The following is a 14,425-nucleotide window of genomic DNA, read 5'->3' as shown; positions in this document are numbered from 1 at the left end:
TGCATGTTGAGGACGCTATTAGGTGCCGCGGGTTGGACGCGCGTTTTCCTCCCCTTACTGAATAAGGAGTAAGGGAAAATGCGTGTCCAAGAGCAGGCTAACAGTGCACTCCATCGGAGCTGACACTGGGCTGGACAACACTCCAGACGTTTCCCCCTCCTGCTGGGAAGTGGGGATATTGGCTTTGTTGTCTCTCAGGCTCTGTCTTGTGCAGTGCGTTGCTGTTCTCTCCCTCCTTCTGTAGGACAAGCTTGTTCTTAGTGTGCGGTTTCGGCATCCGACTGCAGAAAAGCTTCCGACAGACCTTTGAGTGCTGATTGCTTCTCACGCTGTCTGCTTCTCAATGTCTTTAATAGCCACGCTGTCTCTTGCAGGCCCCAACGATGGCCTTTAAAATATATTTGGAAATGCTGGTTTTCCAAATATAGTGCCCTAAGTTTTTGGATTCTTAAAGCCAAGGGGAAAACATCATATATTATCCAGGCAGAAGTTTTAAGGTCGGGAATACATTTCTTAAAACTTATCACTCACCAATAAAGAAACGAAGGAGAATGTGGTTGGGACCAAGGCCATATGCCACATAATGGATGTCCTTGCTCCCAACGGATCAGTGCTGGTGGTCCATGATGTATTTCTGGATAATGAGAGGTTCTGGTTAATGGATTCTCTACTGCACTGGATATCTGCCAATTCAAATGACAGCATATACAGTGAAAAATATATTTTTAGCACAGTAATTTAGTATAATTCTACCAGAGGTAAACTGGAATCCTTAAACATGCAGCTGATGGCTTTCTCTTCCTCAGTAATTATAATAATCTGCATACATGCACAGGCCTGGAATGTGTTATTGATAATGTACAGTAAAATGCCCATCGTGGAAGGGCATCAGGTCAAATCCTGGATCCTATTAACACAGCTGTGCGATTATAATTAGCAAATTAGATTATTCCACTGCACTATTCCTGCCCAGATTTCTTAAACCATTTTCTTGCTTATGGGTAATACGGCACAGGCCTCCATTTAAATATAAATAAATATATACAGTATATACATGTATTACTTTTTGTGCATTCTTTGATCTGAACTTGATATGTTGTTAGCATATTTTTCCTCTCATTTAATGTTTCTCATCCTTCTTGGCCTCTTTCTAGATCTTTCTAGCTGTTTGAATGAGTGCATCAACCTTTAATGACCATCTGTTGGTCTTTAGTGCTGATAAGTTGTGTTTCCTCTTTTATGGCGGCATTGTGCCAGAGTCAGTATATCCTTATCTGAAAGTGACTTAAAACTAACATATAACCTCATGCTGCATGACTTTAGCAGCTTTCATGCTATTTTCTCATTTTTCAGTTAGAGAATTATTGGAGTTTTAGCATGTCAGAAGATTTCAAGCAGTTCTAATATTTGCCAAAAATCTGAGCTAAGATTTCAGATCAAGCATTGCTATTTTGAATTAACTTTGAAAATAATTCAGTATTGAGAGATTTTGAGTCTTCTGTTAACTATTGGAGTTCCTCATTGAGAGTTCAGACTGTAACTGTGGTGGCCGGGACACCTCCATACCCTGCATGCATTGGACAAAATACTCAGTGGACACTCACAGACATTTACTTCTCCGACTTCTCCGACTTCAGGCTAGTACTTCAATCCATCATTTTATCTAAGCTCGACTATTGCAACTCCCTTCTTCTCGGTCTCCCCATCAATACCATCAAACCATTACAGATGGTACAGAACTCCACCGCTAGAATCCTCACAAACTCTAACAAAAGAGATCATATCACCCCAATCCTTCGTAACCTACATTGGCTTCCTATTAAACACAGGATCCTCTATAAAGTACTCACAATCGTTCACAAAGCGACATACAAACTGGCTCCTATCATGTTAAGCACTCAACTTCAACCGCATACATCTTCCAGACCAATTAGAAGCGCATATAAAGGTACACTGCAGGCCCCACAGGTAAAATCATCACTGAGTAAACGAGCACTTTCTTCAGCAGGCCCCAACCAGTGGAACGCGCTCCCCCCAGATCTAAGACTAGAACCAAGTCATCAGGAGTTCAAAAAAAAAACTGAAGACCTGGCTTTTCCACCAAGCCTTCCCAGACTCTTAATACGGCCTAGACGGGAGGATAACCAAAATTATGGGATACCTCACTGACTTTTACTATCATGACTTTTTAACTGTACAACGATTTTGAGTTCAAACGTTTCTAGTATTTATATTGTATTTATATTGTATCTATAATATTTCATTATTACTATGTTAAATTGTTAAATTGTATCTATAATACTTCATTATTACTATGTTAATTTGGCATTCTGTTCTATTGTTCCATGTAAAGCCCCTTTCTCTTTTTTGGGCATTTCATCGTTTTATGTAAACCGGAGTGATTTGTAGTTCTTACAAGAACTTCGGTATATAAAAATTAAAAATAAATAAATAAATAAATACATTTATTTCATGGGCAGAAATAACCTCTACACTATGTACCTGAGCCCCAGGTAGGTCAGGCTCTTTCTGAACAGCCCACTCCATTCAAGCAGGACTGCCAGATGTCCGGGACCTGGAGTCCTCCAGGAAGGGGATGTTGGCCCGAGAAATCAATCACCATCCCTCAGTGATATTTTTTGAGTTGACACAAACTTGTATTCTTGAAGCAGCTCATGTCCTACACTGTTACTTATGTTAGCATTACATAAGAATGGAAGACTCGCCATATTGAGTCTGACTAAAGGTCTTTAAGATCATGAGAGGTCTTGAACGAGTAGATGTGAATCGGTTATTTACATTTTCGGATTATAGAAGGACTAGGGGCATTCCATGAAGTTAGCAAGTAGCACATTTAAGAATAATCGGAGAAAATGCACAATAAAGCTCTGGAATTTGTTGCCAGAGGATGTGGTTAGTGCAGTTAATGTAGCTGTGTTCAAAAAAGGTTTGGATAAGTTATTGGAGAAGAAGTCCATTAACGGCTATTAATCAATTATACTTAGGGAATAGCCAGTGCTATTAATTACATCAGTAGCATGGGTTCTTCTTAGTGTTTGGGTAATTGCCAGGTTCTTGTGGCCTGGTTTGGCCTCTGTTGGAAACAGGATGCTGGGCTTGATGGACCCTTGGTCTCACCCAGCATGGCAATCTCTTGTTCTTATGTTCTTATCAAGCCCAGTATCCTGTTTCCAACAGTGGCCAAGCCAGGTCACAAGTACCTGACAGGATCCAAGCAGTAGATAGATACCAATGCTTCTTATTCCAAGAATAAGAAGGGGGGGGGAAAGGCTGATGAGCACGGAGCAGGAGAGGGACCTTGGGGTGATAGTGTCTAATGATGTGAAGACAGCGAAACAATGCGACAAGGCGATAGCAAAAGCCAGAAGAATGCTGGGCTGCATAGAGAGAGGAATATCAAGTAAGAAAAGGGAAGTGATTATTCCCTTGTACAGGTCCTTGGTGAGGCCTCACCTGGAGTACTGTGTTCAGTTCTGGAGACCGTATCTACAAAAAGACAAAGACAAGATGGAAGCGGTACAGAGAAGGGCGACCAGGAAGGTGGAGGATCTTCATAGGATGACGTACGAGGAGAGATTGAAGAATCTAAATATGTACACCCTGGAGGAGAGGAGGAGCAGAGGTGATATGATACAGACTTTCAGATACTTGAAAGGTTTTAATGATCCAAAAACAACGACAAACCTCTTCCGTAGGAAAATAATCAGCAGAACCAGGGGTCACGATTTGAGGCTCCAGGGAGGAAGATTCAGAACCAATGTCAGGAAGTATTTCTTCACGGAGAGGGTGGTGGATGCCTGGAATGCCCTTCCGGAGGAAGTGGTGAAGACCAGAACTGTGAAAGACTTCAAAGGGGCGTGGGATAAACACTGCGGATCCATAAAGTCAAGAGGCCACCAATGAAGAGTGGGTGACTCGCCAGAATGATGGCTATTGACACAATACCCTTACTAAATAAACATACACATGCTTACTGTGACTCCTACATCGCTCTAAGCTTCAACAGCAAGAGGTAATGGAAAAAAGGATTTGCACTCATAAAGAGGGGAGTAGCTGGCTTGTTACGGCGGTTACTACCCCAAACCAAATATGCCTGATACTTCACTTTCAATGCATATACAGCATAGCTCTCTGCTTCAATGACAGGGGAGAAGAATAACTGATACTTCACACATCCAGCAGACCTCTCTGCTACAACGGCAAAGGAGAAGAAAAAGGGTTCGCACTCAAAACGCGGGGAGTAGCTGGCTTGTTACGGCGGTTACTACCCCAAACCAAATGTGCCTGATACTTCACTTTCCATGCATATCCAGCATGGTTCTCTCCTGCATCGGCATGGGAGAAAGACTGATACATCACGCATTTCCAGCATAGCTCTCTGCTTCAAGGGCAGGGGGAAAAAAAAAAACAAAAAAAAAACCTGATGCTTCACACATATCCTGCATAGCTTCAACGACAGGGGTGAAGAAAAAAAAGGATTCGCAATCACAAAGCGAGGAGTAGCTGGCTTGTTACGGCGGTTACTACCCCAACCAAATGTGCCTGATACTTCACTTTCAATGCATATCCAGCATGGCTCTCTGCTTCTACAGCAGGGGAGAAGAAAAAAAAAAAAAAAAAAAAACCAACAAGAGCTGTACAACATAGTCTAGGTAAAACAAATAAGCATGGGTGTAGCTTGCTTATCGCGGCGGTTACTGCCCCTACTACCCCTAACTAATCAAGCTAGATATTTCACTTGCATGCAGCTCCATCACTGCTCTCTACATTAATGGTGGGGGTGGAAGGGGAATAGAACAAGGAGCTAAGAGTAACAGATAAGAATGAGAGAAAAAATGTGTGAGGCTTGCTGGGCAGACTGGATGGGCCATTCGGTCTTCTTCTGCCGTCATTTCTATGTTTCTATGTTTCTATGTTTCTAATAAGCAGTGGATTTCTTCAATTTTACCTTTTTCCTCCAGAAACTTGTCCAAACCATTATTAAAGGTACCTATACTAATAGCTTGCACCAAATCTTCTGGCAACAAATTCATTATGTGTCCCTTAGTCATTCCACTGTACTCATTTTATAGACCTCTATCATATCCACCCCTCAGCCATCTCTTCTCCAAGCTGAAGAGTCCTAACTAGGGATGTGAATCATTTTTCTGCCGATTGAAAATATCGTACGATATTTTCAAAGTCGTCAGAAATCAGGAGCTCCCCGAAACCGATAGGAAAACCCTACGAAATTGTTCATGGGGTTCTCTTATTGTTTTGGGGGAGGGCGGGAAAAACGGCACACAAAAACAACCCCTAAACCCACCCCGACCCTTTAAAACAGCTCCCTTAGCTTCCCCCCCCCCAATTTTTTAAAATTACCTCATCTTTAAAAATGGCGCGGGCCATCCAGTGTTCCTACCATGTGACAGGGGCCAGCCAATGGCATGGATACCCTGTCACATTGTAAGGGCAAAGGGCCATTGGCGCCTTTTGTTAGTGGCAGCCGACGGCCCGAGAGCGGGAAATCGCTCCCGAGACCCCCACTGGACCACCAGGTAATTTTAAAACATTTTGGGGGGGTCGGGAGGGTGGGGGAAGCTAAGGGAGTGGTTTTAAAGGGTCGGGGTGGGTTTTTTGTTTATCTGCTCAGGCGCAGCCGATAAAAAAAACCCAATCAGGCCGCACAAAAAAAAATTCACGATGTGAATCGGAACCGATTCCGGTTCCGATTCACATCTCTAGTCCTAACCTCTTTAGTCTTTCCTCATAGGGGAATCATTCCATCCCCTTTATCATTTTGGTTGCCCTTCTCTGTACCTTTTCTCATTCTGCTATATCGTTTTTGAGATGTGGTGACCAGAACTGCACCCAATACTCAATATGAGGTTCCACCATGGAGTGATACAGAGGCATTATGATATTCTCTGTTTTATTCTCCATTCCTTTCCTAATAATCCCTAACATTCTTTTTTGGCTGCCGCTGCACACTGTGCAGAAGATTTCAATGTATTTTCAACGATGATATCTGGATCCTTTTCCTGAGTGGTGACTCCTAATGTGGAACATTGCATTGTGTAGCTATAATTTGGGATACTCTTCCCTAAGTGCATCACTTTGCACTTGTCCACATTAAATTTCATTAGCCATTTGCATGCCCAGTCTCCCAGTTTTGCCTGAATCTTGGTCTTGTCTCAGTTTATAAACCTTATCTATACCATATGGATTTATACAACTTAGACTTGGTGTAGGTTGAGGTCGAATGTCTAAAAATGTTGTGAATAAACTTGGTATTTGGTGCCAATACATGTAATGGATGGCTATTGTAACCTATCTACGGGCTCTGTACTGTAATGGTATATATATATGTAGCATTAGGAAAGATAGCACAGAACAAGAAGGAAGAAGCAGAGCACAAAGAAAAATAGTGATAGGACTACAACTCCTAGAAACTTTAGAAGTTGCCATTCAAAACAAAAAGAAAAGTGGTAATCTCCTACATAACAGAGACGGGTAGTGGCAGAAATCCCATTTAAAACTGTTACGATTGGTGGTCCCGGCCCTAACAAGGGTGCGGTGTCCCAGTGCATTGACGGCCATTCTCTGGCTTGTGCCGCCACCCACAGCGGGAACACCATCCCCCCCCTCCAGCCCTGAGCCTCATGCCAACGCTGCAGATGCCATGGGAGAACCCCCAGGGGAAGACGCGGCCAATTGACACACTGCTCCCGCTTCTGCCACTCCTCCTGGGTGCCACTGTTGCCTTCTCCTTGCTCGAGGCTGGCCGCCATGTTCGGCCGGCTTCCATCCCTGAGCTTGGTCTGGGCCAGGGGAGTGAACAGGAAAAAGGCGCCCATTGATGACATCACCATGGGGGACTATTTTGCCACTGTTGCGCTTGCTCTTGGCCTTGGCAATAGGTGGACTCCACTTGGAGAAGTACTTTGCCTCCGCATTCCTGGTTCTTGCTTCCTGGTTTCCATTGTGTGTTGTTCCTGTGCTCCTGTGTCCTGTTCCTGGTTTGACTCCTAAGTTCCTGTCTTCGTGGTCAGTCTTTCCTTCATCTGTCTTCAGCAACTCGTCTTGCTCCCGTGGTCCCTCATCCTCCCTTCTCTTCATATCTCATTTCTTCGGATTAGACTTCTGGCTTTGACCTCGGACCAGAATTCTGACTAAGACTTTATTGGACTTCTGGCTTGACCTCAAATTAGACCTCAGTGCTGCTTGACCTCTTCCTGCCCCTGATCATGGCCTGCTTCTGCTTCAGACTGAATTTCACCTGCCCAGACCACTGCCTGACTCACGACACTGCGAGAATGCTGCCTATCTCTGACCACAGCCTGAACCTGACCCTGTTTGATTGCTGCCTATCCTGATCACTGCGTGTCCTGACTCCACTTCCTTCTCCATGGTGCCTGCAATGACTTCATTACGATGGATCTTCACCTCCACAGAGGCCCACACCTAAGACCAGCCAGTGCCGGCACCCAAGGGCTCATGCTAAGGCGACCGTCGGCTGGTATTGATGAAGCTGCAGTTGGGCCTCTGTTTCAGTCAGCTCCACTTGCTGATGATGGGGACCAGCAGGGCTCCTCCCTGTGGGTTGCACCATCACCCCTTCGGCCTAAGGGTCCACATTTGCACAAAAATTCAGCTGAACAGTCAGGGGGAAACTTCCTGGGAATAGACACAAGAGCCACGGCCACAACTGCTACAGGTCAAGGTAAAACGGGCTTTTGCTTTGAACTTCAAAAGCTGGCTTTAAATCACAGCCCACCTTAATGAGAGGTAGCTGGCTCGAACAATAGTTCATTTTAAACTCCAGGTATCTGGCTTAAAGAACAGTTCAGCTTAACCTATGGTAGCTCGTTTAAGACCTTGCTCAAAAAACTTTTGTTATTACACAGCCTTGTTTATGTGCTCTTATGTCTGTCTATTGCGCATGTTATTTTATTATTGTATGTACAGATATGTAATTCTGCTTTGATTACAATGTGCAGATGTGGAATATATATCACATTGTAAATAAATAATTGAACAGCTATCTCAAGTTAAGATTGTTTAAACCTGATGCCTGGCATTTAAGGAGAACGCTTGATTAAGTCAGCTACCTGTAATCATGGTGGATAGTTATTTAAAGCCAGCTTTTAAAGTTTTTATAACTTGAAACAGTAAGAATTACCACCGGGGAGTGGAGCTAACATAGCGTGTGAACAGCTGCGATGAGATGAAGCAGCTCCTGTGATGGAAAATTCAGATTTCTTTTTCCTGGCTGATTTATTTATCTTTTATTTTTTGGAGATGATGTCCAAGAGGAAAGGAAGAGTGTGGGGTCTTTCCTTCCAAGAATCCTACCTCATCCTTGCTCCGGCAAATTCTTGACAACGTGTGAGCTGTGGCCTGGGGGTTGAAGAGCATTTGAGGCCCCTTGGCTTAGGAGCAATGTTTCTCTCTGCCACCATGGAAGGAGTGCGGCCTGAGTCTGTCTGAGAGTCCAGTGCCTCTTGGTGATAGGGATTCTAGGAGCCTCACGGAGGGAGCAGATCTGGTTCTCCTGCCATGTTGATCAGCCTCAGACAGGGTGAAGGAAGACTCAGAGATTGGGAAAGGGGTGATGATAGCTACCAGCAGAGGAGAGGAGTAAGGTGTGCTGGTAGATCAGTTGGGATCAGGAGGAAGCTCGGCTTGGGCAGAGGGACTCCAAACCCCCTTGGTGACTCCTATTCAGCCGGTCAGTAGAGTTACCTCTATCACTTGTGTTGAAACCCATGTACCCAGGGTGATTAGATGTATCCAAGGTGATTAGATGTATCCAGGGTGATCAGATGTATCCAAGGTGATTAGATGTATCCAGGGTGATCAGATGTATGCACTGAGATTAGATGCCTCAGTGAATTCTTGTTCCAAGGATATAACATTGCTTTCCCAAAATATGAACCTACTGAGGCAGGGGCAGGAGTCCTGTTACAAGGATCATGTGGGAAGACTGGGGGAGGAGGTTAAGGCTGTACGTGCTGTGAACTCTGCCCTAATACAAGAACTTTGCTAAGCATTTTGGAGTGCGCTTTCTTACTGTCCCTAGATCAGCAGAATTGCCACCGCATGATTCCTTTGAGAAGGACTTGCTGGAGGTGCTGAAAATTAAACCCGAGGCTCTGCCCCCGGTGAATAAACTATGAGGTTTTTTTAGCTGAAGGGAAACCAGGAAGGAGGAATGAGGTGGCTCATTCCTTTCTGGAAATGCATACACATGGATATTTTCAGATCTTGCGAAGACTACACGGCATAGAAGAAAGCTTTTTCGTGTGGCACTCTCGCAAGTGTTCAATTAATTATAGTGGGGTTAAGTTGGTTTTTCTTCAGCCTGAGCAACTATGGTTTTTTTCCTTGAGGTAAAACCATTGGTGGGACTAGCCCAGTAGCCCAGGGGGATTGAATGCAATAGCAGTTACAATTATTTGACTTCTGCTATGGCCTCTATCCTTTTCTTGGTGGTGTTTGCTGTCTTTCCTCTCTTCTCCTTTTCAGGACATTCCTCCTTGTTCAGCTTGGGCTCTCGTGTATCCGGCATATCCTGGAAGTAGATTTATCCTTGCACGATGATTTTTTTTCTTTGCTGGTACTTGGTGTTGTGGAATGATTGGTGATTTCTGTTTCTATAACAAGAATTCCCAGTAGGATCCTGGCAGGAACAAAGAGCTGCCAGAGTGCACGGTGACGATGGTACTTATTATATCACGTGGTAAACGGTTCCTCCCGTCTGCTCTGCTGCCATTCTGGGTAGATAAGAAAATCGAATCCCGCACATAAACCAACAGCAGCTCCCCTCGATGTCTTTTCAATTTTTTCATTCCATCTTTCAAAGTGGATTGCGTTCAGGTACTGTAAGTATTTTCCTGTCCTCAGAGGGCTTACAACCTAACGGGTCGATTTTAAAAGCGTTGCTTGCGCAAAAACGGCCACACACGCGCATATGCGGGCCTCGCGCGGGCACCCCGCATTTTAAGAAGCCGTGAAGTGCGAGCGTACATACCCGCGCGTGCGACAAGAAGAAGTGGCAGAAAAGGGGCGGGGAAGGGCATTCCAGGGCGGGGACGAGAGTTCCCCACGTAAGTCTGCATTTAAGGAAAGGTGACCATGGTGTGAGTTGACCTCTTATCCGTGTAACTTCACTTCTGGTCCTGATAAGTCTGGAGTTCTTGAGTTTTAGGGGTTTAGCACAGAGTGAAAGTTCGGGGTCAAGTGGGGGGCTTCTGGTATGAAGAACCAGAGGGGTCTTGAAGACCTCGATATGATCTGGTAAAACTTTGGAAAACTGGTTTTTCCCTTGCACGAGCAAGTTTTAAAATCTGCCTGTATACGCACGTAAAAGCTGCTAAAGTTCTAGCCGAAATATGCACGGGAGGGATTCTTTAAATGATACGACAGTACGATTTAAAATTGCAGTCTACCTCGTGCTTATTTTAAAATTAACCTGTAAGCTTGTCCCTGAGCTAACGGAGGGTGAAGTTACTTGCCTGAAGTCACAAGGAGTGGCGGTGGGATCTGAAGCCAGGCTCCTCTGGTTTGTGGCTGCTGCTCTAACCGCTAGGCTACTCCTCTTTTTATCTAACCTCACAACCCACTGACCTCACATCAAACGTGATTAAATTATGTCCTTGTGCTGGTCTCCACCACCTCCATTGCCTTGCCCAGGCCCCCTTTCCCATGTCTTTGCCACCAAGTTTTGTAATTTTCCACCTAGCCACCAAACTTCTGGCTACCCTGTGCTCAGCGACTACAATAGAGTTATAGCATGGTGCTCCCTGCGTTTCATTTACCACCTTGCTAGGATTCATGACAGCACCAGTGTGTTAAGGAGCTCCTTCCTGTGCTCAGTGAGTAGTACAGAGTTATAGCATGGTGCTCCCTGCGTTTCATTTACCACCTTGCTATGATTCATGCCAGCACCAGTGTGTAAGGAGCTCCTTCCTGTGCTCAGCGAGTAGTACAGAGTTATAGCATGGTGCTCCCTGCGTTTCATTTACCACCTTGCTATGATTCATGCCAGCACCAGTGTGATAAGGAGCTCCTTCCTGTGCTCAGCGAATAGTATAGAGTTATAGCATGGTGCTCCCTGCGTTTCATTTACCACCTTGCTAGGATTCATGCCAGCACCAGTGTGTTAAGGAGCTCCTTCCTGTGCTCAGTGAGTAGTACAGAGTTATAGCATGGTGCTCCCTGCGTTTCATTTACCACCTTGCTATGATTCATGCCAGCACCAGTGTGTTAAGGAGCTCCTTCCTGTGCTCAGCGAGTAGTACAGAGTTATAGCATGGTGCTCCCTGAGTTTCATTTACCACCTTGCTATGATTCATGCCAGCACCAGTGTGTTAAGGAGCTCCTTCCTGTGCTCAGCGAATAGTATAGAGTTATAGCATGGTGCTCCCTGCGTTTCATTTACCACCTTGCTAGGATTCATGCCAGCACCAGGGTGTTAAGGAGCTCCTTCCTGTGCTCAGCGAGTAGTACAGAGTTATAGCATGGTGCTCCCTGCGTTTCATTTACCACCTTGCTAGGATTCCTGCCAGCACCAGTGTGTTAAGGAGCTCCTTCCTGTGCTCAGCGAGTAGTACAGAGTTATAGCATGGTGCTCCCTGCGTTTCATTTACCACCTTGCTATGATTCCTGCCAGCACCAGTGTGTTAAGGAGCTCCTTCCTGTGCTCAGCGAATAGTATAGAGTTATAGCATGGTGCTCCCTGCGTTTCATTTACCACCTTGCTAGGATTCATGCCAGCACCAGTGTGTAAGGAGCTCCTTCCTGTGCTCAGCGAGTAGTACAGAGTTATAGCATGGTGCTCCATGCATTTCATTTACCACCTTGCTAGGATTCATGCCAGCACCAGTGTGTTAAGGAGCTCCTTCCTGTGCTCAGTGAGTAGTACAGAGTTATAGCATGGTGCTCCCTGCGTTTCATTTACCACCTTGCTATGATTCATGCCAGCACCATTGTGTTATGGAGCTCCTTCCTGTGCTCAGCGAGTAGTACAGAGTTATAGCATGGTGCTCCCTGCGTTTCATTTACCACCTTGCTATGATTCCTGCCAGCACCAGTGTGTTAAGAGCTCCTTCCTGTGCTCAGCGAGTAGTACAGAGTTATAGCATGGTGCTCCCTGCGTTTCATTTACAACCTTGCTATGATTCCTGCCAGCACCAGTGTGTTAAGGAGCTCCTTCCTGTGCTCAGCGAGTAGTACAGAGTTATAGCAAGGTGCTCCCTGCGTTTCATTTACCACCTTGTATGATTCATGCCAGCACCAGTGTGTTAAGGAGCTCCTTCCTGTGCTCAGCGAGTAGTACAGAGTTATAGCATGGTGCTCCCTGCGTTTCATTTACCACCTTGTATGATTCATGCCAGCACCAGTGTGTTAAGGAGCTCCTTCCTGTGCTCAGGGAGTAGTACAGAGTTATAGCATGGTGCTCCCTGCGTTTCATTTACCACCTTGCTAGGATTCATGCCAGCACCAGTGTGTTAAGGAGCTCCTTCCTGTGCTCAGCGAGTAGTACAGAGTTATAGCATGGTGCTCCCTGCGTTTCATTTACCACCTTGCTAGGATTCATGCCAGCACCAGTGTGTTAAGGAGCTCCTTCCTGTGCTCAGGGAGTAGTACAGAGTTATAGCATGGTGCTCCCTGCGTTTCATTTACCACCTTGCTAGGATTCATGCCAGCACCAGTGTGTTAAGGAGCTCCTTCCTGTGCTCAGCGAGTAGGACAGAGTTATAGCATGGTGCTCCCTGTGTTTCATTTACCACCTTGCTATAATTCATGCCAGCACCAGTGTGTTAAGGAGCTCCTTCCTGTGCTCAGCGAGTAGTACAGAGTTATAGCATGGTGCTCCCTGCGTTTCATTTACCACCTTGCTAGGATTCATGCCAGCACCAGTGTGTTAAGGAGCTCCTTCCTGTGCTCAGCGAGTAGTAAAGAGTTATAGCATGGTGCTCCCTGCGTTTCATGATTCATGCCAGCACCAGTGTGTTAAGGAGCTCCTTCCTGTGCTCAGCGAGTAGTATAGAGTTATAGCATGGTGCTCCCTGCGTTTCATTTACCACCTTGTTTGATTCATGCCAGCACCAGTGTGTTAAGGAGCTCCTTCCTGTGCTCAGCGAGTAGTACAGAGTTATAGCATGGTGCTCCCTGCGTTTCATTTACCACCTTGCTATGATTCCTGCCAGCACCAGTGTGTTAAGGAGCTCCTTCCTGTGCTCAGCGAGTAGTACAGAGTTATAGCATGGTGCTCCCGCGTTTCATTTACCACCTTGCTATGATTCATGCCAGCACCAGTGTGTTAAGGAGCTCCTTCCTGTGCTCAGCGAATAGTATAGAGTTATAGCATGGTGCTCCCTGCGTTTCATTTACCACCTTGCTAGGATTCATGCCAGCACCAGTGTGTTAAGGAGCTCCTTCCTGTGCTCAGTGAGTAGTACAGAGTTATAGCATGGTGCTCCCTGCGTTTCATTTACCACCTTGCTATGATTCATGCCAGCACCAGTGTGTTAAGGAGCTCCTTCCTGTGCTCAGTGAGTAGTACAGAGTTATAGCATGGTGCTCCCTGCGTTTCATTTACCACCTTGCTATGATTCATGCCAGCACCAGTGTGTTAAGGAGCTCCTTCCTGTGCTCAGCGAATAGTACAGAGTTATAGCATGGTGCTCCCTGCGTTTCATTTACCACCTTGCTAGGATTCATGCCAGCACCAGGGTGTTAAGGAGCTCCTTCCTGTGCTCAGCGAGTAGTACAGAGTTATAGCATGGTGCTCCCTGCGTTTCATTTACCACCTTGCTAGGATTCCTGCCAGCACCAGTGTGTTAAGGAGCTCCTTCCTGTGCTCAGCGAGTAGTACAGAGTTATAGCATGGTGCTCCCTGCGTTTCATTTACCACCTTGCTAGGATTCCTGCCAGCACCAGTGTGTTAAGGAGCTCCTTCCTGTGCTCAGCGAATAGTATAGAGTTATAGCATGGTGCTCCCTGCGTTTCATTTACCACCTTGCTAGGATTCATGCCAGCACCAGTGTGTAAGGAGCTCCTTCCTGTGCTCAGCGAGTAGTACAGAGTTATAGCATGGTGCTCCCTGCGTTTCATTTACCACCTTGCTATGATTCATGCCAGCACCAGTGTGTTAAGGAGCTCCTTCCTGTGCTCAGCGAGTAGTACAGAGTTATAGCATGGTGCTCCCTGCGTTTCATTTACCACCTTGCTAGGATTCATGCCAGCACCAGTGTGTTAAGGAGCTCCTTCCTCTGCTCAGGGAGTAGTACAGAGTTATAGCATGGTGCTCCCTGCGTTTCATTTACCACCTTGCTAGGATTCATGCCAGCACCAGTGTGTTAAGGAGCTCCTTCCTGTGCTCAGCGTGTAGGATAGAGTTATAGCATGGTGCTCCCTG

Source organism: Rhinatrema bivittatum, chromosome 9 (assembly GCF_901001135.1).
Source record: "Rhinatrema bivittatum chromosome 9, aRhiBiv1.1, whole genome shotgun sequence".
In the NCBI taxonomy this organism is placed as follows: domain Eukaryota; kingdom Metazoa; phylum Chordata; class Amphibia; order Gymnophiona; family Rhinatrematidae; genus Rhinatrema; species Rhinatrema bivittatum.
This window is presented reverse-complemented; position numbering follows the sequence as displayed.